Raw genomic sequence first — 6,810 nt, 5'->3', positions numbered from 1 at the left:
AGTGTTAACTTGTTTCTTCTAAATTTAAATTTGAAAACCTCTCATTCAATCAAGATAGCTTTAAGTTTTCTTTAAAATAAAAAATGATTTTAACCTAAATTTACAAAAATCACCATGTCGAGTTTACATATAAGTTCATACTAACTCCAATGGCTATTATAGCCGGTAATTAAGCTACATGAATTAAGCGGTTCAATACAAATGTTGTTATGGGAATTGAGGTTGATCTGAAACTGCTAGAATCTTTTGCAGATACTCAATTTCATGACAGTGGCTTGGATGAGCTTGAAGGTGCAACAAATCCAAAAAAGTCTTTGTTAGAGGCAAGGCAGTGGGTTAGTCTTTTATTAAACAACCATCCAGAGAATTTCATGAATCCTGTTATAAGGGAGAAGCATTATAGTTCTTTGGATTACAGAAAGGTGGTCATGATTTCTGAGAAATACAGAGATTCATTTGATAGACTCTTTGGAACCTTTGGTATGTGAACTTTGAAGCAAAATGCAAAGAAAAAATCACTTGAGACATTGATAAAGAGACTGAGAGAGTTGAGTTGATGTAATGATGAAAATGCTTTATTTATGGAGTTGGAAAATCGTCATTTTGTAGGGTTAATAACCTTGTCTAATAATCATTACTGGAAAAGAGGCCATTGCCTCAATTCTTCTTCTTTCTAAGTTCCTCATCCTATTGTTTTGTAGTCACCATCAATATTCACAGCTGATGTTCTGGTAAAATATTCCTCCTCGAGAGCAATGGAATCTTAGTTAATGGACATTTATAACAAATTCTTGTGAATTGTGGAGGATGGAGAACATTGTACATCAAGATGGGGCTCCATTCATGTATTATCACACTTACAATGTAAGCCTTCCAGGCCCATGTATTCATGATTTTTCCTTTTTATTGTAGAAAATATATCTAAAACAGCTAGGACAACATTTGAAATTCCCAAATTCTCTTCCTTTTTTGGTTGAAGCATGTCAGCATTTTTAAATACCTGTGAATGAATCTGGACCCCAAGAAATACATGTTGAGTCAGAAAGTCTTGTGGTTTTCTTTATGTTCTTATGCGTTTACATGCTGCTCTGTTCTCTTTTTCTCTTCCAATATAAAGGACTTACATTCCCAGTCTGTTTTGTCTCCTATATCTTTTACTCTATTTCAGATTTAATAAGTTGTACAATATCAATAGTAGCTCAGAAGGTGGGCCGGCAGGCAGTGTAGACTCCAAATATCACAGAGGTTCTATCAACCTATATTGTGAGCTATCCGATGCATTATACTTGTCTACTATCAAAAAACAATGGCTGGATTCCTATTATGTAACATGGAGCTGGCATTTTGTTCCTTTTGATTCAAAAGTTTCAAATTCAACTTGCCATTAGATCTTATCTAATTATTTATTAACCTACATGTTTGAAACCACCATACCCACTATTAAATCCCCTAATGTTGAATGCAGTTTCTGTCGTTTCTTTGTTGATTTTGCTAGGTGTTTGATTCAAGAGCACATATTTTGAACCTGAGAATTAATTATGAATGAAATAAAAAAATAAAATAAAAAATTGAAATTCAATATCCATATAAAAGTACAAAAATTCGAACCATGAACAAATATTTTGTTAATAATTTAAAATATTAAATTCGAACCATATACCATGAACAAATATTTTGTCAATAATTTAAAATATTAAATTTATTATTTAGAAATAGCAGATTGAAAAATTAAAACAGTAACCAAAAAATCTATGACTAATTTACTGCGGCTGCTGTAACTGAAACTAATTTATCTATAACTAATTTACTATGGCTGCTGTAACTGAAACTAATTTACTGTCGATGCTGCTGATAGTTTGCATTTGGCGCGATATTAATGAACATATCCGGGTCTTGAGGTTGCCTGGCATAAGCATAACCAGCATTATTTGGTTGTGTGGAATAACTATAATCAGCATTGGATCCTTGGATACCACCATAATAAATCCCACTCCATGGATTTGGATCTGTTTGTTGAGGCTGTGTGACATAACCATAACCACCATTGTATCCTTGTCCACCACCATAATATGCCCCGTTCCATTGATTTGGATCCGGTTGCTGTGTTCGAAAAGACCCTGCACGCTGCACTTGTTTATTTCTTCTCCAAGAAAGCCGAATTGGTCTCTGACCAAGAACTGTACCATGTAACATTTGCAATGCTAACTCTGCAGATGCCCTGTTGCTGCTTTAACTGAAACTAATTTACTGCAACATATTTGCGTCTTGAGGTTGCGTTGCATAAGCATAACCAGCATTATATGGTTGTGTGGCATAACTATAATCAGCATTGGATCCTTGGATACCACCATAATAAATCCCACTCCATGGATTTGGATTTGTTTGTTGAGGCTGTGTGACATTACCATAACCAACATTGTATCCTTGTCCATCACCATAATATGCCCCATTCCATTGATTTGGATTTGGTTGCTGTGTTTGAAAAGGCCCTGCACGCTGCACTTGTTTGTTTCTTCCCCAAGAAAGCCTAATTGGTCTCTGACCAAGAACTGTACCATGTAACATTTGCAATGCTAACTCTGCAGATGCCCTGTTGCTAAACTCCACAAATCCACACCGCTTGCCGAAAGGTATTTTTGCATGCACAAGCTCACCATACTGGCCAAATGTCTCCATCAACATTTCCACTGTCACATTGGGATCTAAGCCACCAACAAACAGGGTAGTATTGTTTGGATCATTCTCTGAGTCCAACTCGACCACTTGAGGAGGATAGGGTTGTTGATAAACAGTAGTCTGCTTTGTTATGGCAGGAGCTATTCGCATAGGTCTGGAGGAACAAAATATTCCATTCATTTCTGTTATAGCCCTAGCCTGCTCATTCCCATCACCAAATGTTACAAACCCATATCCTTTTGAACGGCCTGTAACCTTATCAGTAATAACTTTTGCTCCTTTTACAGATGGGTATATGGTTCTGAAGGTCTCTCGCAGCAGCTCATCCGTGGCATCAGATGCCAAATCTCCCACGAATATAGTAAAATCTTCAGAACGATTTTCTCTACCCGTTTTTGTTGCCCAATTTAGCTTGTAAAATTGTTCAGCCCTGGGCATCTGTACACCATTGTAATTTTGGAGAACCATATGGGCTGCTGCATTGCTTACAAAATCCAAGAAGCCATAACCCTCTGAAAGTCCAGTCTGCTTATTGCGAATGATCTTAAGAGAGAGAAGGTCCTGGGTAGAAGCAAAACATTCCTGCAGATAATTCTCATCCATCCAATGCTGCAAACCCCCGATCCAGAGGGTCCTAATCTCGTCTGTGGAGTTCACTTGTTGCGAGGATTGCTGCACCATAACCTGAGGTTGGTGTTGCCGTTGCTGGGGCCAAAACCTAGCTTCGGGAGGCAGGGGCATCATCAATTGTTCTTGATGTTGTTGCTGCTGGGAATCAATCGCCGGTTCTGCCATGGGATCTGTCTGCATCATTCTGAAATATTTAAAAGAATGCGAGAAAAAACTCCGCGACACAGCGCAGTGCAGGAAATCTACGTCAGCTCGAAGGGTACTAAAAAATTCTATGAAAGCTGAGCAGGTTTTGATCCAGACTTTAGAGAGCTATAGATTCTGTCCACTTATATGCACTCGAAAGAAATGATAGAAAGTAAAACTTTATGTTGGTAATCGAAGACGTGTAGGTTCTATATATATTCGCTTTACTGGTCCGAGCCGACTTTTATTGGTTGGTAGCCAATCGGTGTTCTAAGCTTCATTTTGTTGGGGTTGGTTGAATTTAAATGTATTAATTTAAAGAAAATGTTAAACCATACCAATGAGATTCTTATAGTTTTAGGTTACGTCTCATATATTTCGAGGTTTTATATAAATTTAAGAATTATTAAATTTTGGGTATTAAACTTGTGCAACTTTGCCACGTGGAAGGATTAGACATTTTATCAACTTTGTTGGGCAAAAACTTGGTTGGAAAAAGTTTTTTTTTTAAATAATCTTTATTCCTCACCCTATGTGTTATCTTATTTTTTGAGGACAGTTGAATTGGTTTTCTCATGAGATGAGTGAGAATTAAGCCAGATTAAATATATGACTTGATATTTGTTATGTTTTAGGTTTGATTTAAAGAATTTTAATATTTGGGGATTACTATTATGTTTTTAAAATTTTGTTATAAAAATTATATATATCTATATATATATTCAAATTTGTTATATAAAATTTTATAAGTATTTTGGATAATTTTTATTTTATGTTATGTATGATCATGTTTTTCTTAGAAAAGTCTAATTGATTTTTCTTTTGCAAAAAAGGTTTAAGCAATTTTTATGACTCAATATTTCTCAATTAGATTTATAATTAGCATGTTACTTATTTTGAGGAATGTTAGAAATTATAGAGTCATCCCTTAAGGGTGGTGAATATCACATTCAATGTAGTCTTTTTAAAATATATATGATTCTTGAGAGAATATATAATGTTATTGTGTATAATTTTATATAAGACTATATGAATAACAATGATAAACATGGTTTAGTATGTGGCACCTTATTACAATAATATTGTCATTTTTTAAAATTGAATTTCATTAATATTGATGTTATGAGACATGACACTTGCAGGGTGTTCTCACTTTTCAACATATAGCATACCATCTACACTACTAGATGTATACATGTTTGGAGTCACTTTTGATCACGCAATACTTAGCAATATACTCCTCTTAAGATTATTACATACATTACATATTGTAATAAAGTTGATTTTGTATTGTAATAAAAGTCATTTCGTAGAATAGTTAACTAGACGGCGAGGAGAGCAACTGAGGGTAGCATGCAGCCCTAGCTGTTGCAGCAGCTCCCAGCGCGAAGCAACATTCTTTGCGCCTCAGTGGCCCTTGCTGTTGAGGTCAGAACGGCGGAAAGAGGAAGGCGAGATCACGACTGTAGTTTTCGGGAGGCAGATACTGTCCCAAATCATATTGGCCCTCAACGGCCTCCTGCTGCTAGGGTTTGAGCAATATGGATCCACCGGAAGAGGAAGATCATCATCACACAAATCACCAACAAGAATCAGAAGTAACAGAAAAAACTTTTGTTTCCCTCATCTCTACAACGAGTCTAGCGAAGAACAGACCGTAAGTTTCAAATTTTGTTAAAAAATGGAAGAAATACCAAAAATATCTCTCCCTTCAGCACTCCCAAGAAAAGCAGTACTCTCCCTGGCAGAACGAGGGTTAGTAGGGCAGTTTACTGGGTTGTGGCCATCACCCAAGACTGTGCAAAATTGGGTAGAAAGAAACTGGGCTGTAGCAATATCTGGGAATGGTCCATATTATATGGATACAAGAGGACTGCATTTGAACATATGGACACCAGAATTTGACCCAGAAATGGACGTCCCAAATGATGTTTCAGTATGGGTAAGATTGCCGCATCTGCCTCTCCACTGCTGGGGAGATGATTGAGTCAAAGCAATAGGAAACGTAGTTGGGAAATACATAGACAGATGTGAATCTAAAGAAAACATGCATGCATGCGCCTGAATCTGCATGGAAGTGGATCTAGGAAAAGGTCTCCTTGAAGCTATCAAAATAAAAGTGGATTAGTGGACACACATACAATAGCTGGACTATGAGCAAATCCCCTTCAAATGTAAGGTATGTCATGAATACGGTCATTTTGCAAATAGATGTACAAAAAATAGAGAAAATGAAAATGAAAAGATTGAGGATCCAGAAAATAAATGGGGACAGGTCAAATGAAAGAAGATCGCCAACAAACAACCAGTCTAGCTCTCCTCTCAACCCTCACAATTTGCTGAAGCCCTCTCCCTCTCGCCAAAAGCAAACTTAGCTAGCCAAAACCCCTTTGATCCTCTGCTCACATCAGGCCCCCATCCCTGGAGCCAAAGCTAGATATAGATCTAGATCTAGAACCCCACGCTCTCCAATCACCCAGCAGTCCCCCCTCTCCCCCAGAGACTCAATTCGCCTCTCTCCCCCTCCCTCAGTAAACAGGATATTAACCAGAAAACAAGCTAAAGAAGCATTCCCAAATGCAAAAAACCAAAAAAAAGTTGGAAGAAATATAAATAAAGAAATAAGGGATGAAGCAGTAGCAAAAGAAATGGCCCTAGGAACACAACAGCCCATGGACACTTATCTAGGGAAAAGTACAGGAAATATGGAGAAAAACCAGCATAAGGGGAAAGGAGCCATGCACCACCCAACAAGTAAATAATGATAATAGTCTCTTGGAACTGCAGAGGAATGGGCTCACCTGTTAAGGAAAATGCAACAAGAGATATTTTGACAAAAGAGAACCCAGATATCCTTATGATCCAGAAGTAAACAACCAAGAATCGGAAAATCTTAAAAAAAAAAGTTTAGGCAATATGAAGGGGAAGCAATCCAGGCAACTGGAGCATCAGAAGGCATATGCACAATCTGGAAAAAAGGACGGTGGGAATTAATAGGGAAAAAAACAGGGCAACATTGGATTTTAATGGGTCTTAGGAGGACCAACACAGAAGAGAAATACAGGGTGATAAATATATATGCCCCCAACCACTATAAGGATAAAGAACAATGCTGGGCAACAATAAAGGAAGTATTACAAGAAACACAAGCTGGTAAAATAATTTTAGGAGGAGATTTAAATCTAGTTAGAAGTATAGAGGAAAAGTTTGGAGGAAACTTTCAAGTGGATCCATTTAGGAACTCTTTAGAAGAAATAATGGAACAATATAGCCTTCTGGACATACCTCCAAACAATGGAAAATATACCTGGAATAACA

General features: G+C 37.0%; 1 pseudogene; it reads right to left on the bottom strand.

Moving 5' to 3' along the window:
• Positions 1-1,833: 1,833 nt before the first annotated feature.
• On the bottom strand, positions 1,834-3,330 carry LOC149196260 (RNA-binding protein L pseudogene; annotated as a pseudogene).
• Positions 3,331-6,810: the final 3,480 nt, after the last annotated feature.

Source organism: Pinus tabuliformis, chromosome 2_2, assembly GCF_031772625.1.
Source record: "Pinus tabuliformis cultivar Carrire ecotype Pingquan chromosome 2_2, CPIR1, whole genome shotgun sequence".
Lineage (NCBI taxonomy): Eukaryota > Viridiplantae > Streptophyta > Pinopsida > Pinales > Pinaceae > Pinus > Pinus tabuliformis.
Note: the sequence above shows the minus strand (reverse complement) of the source record. Positions and strands in the feature narration are given on the sequence as shown.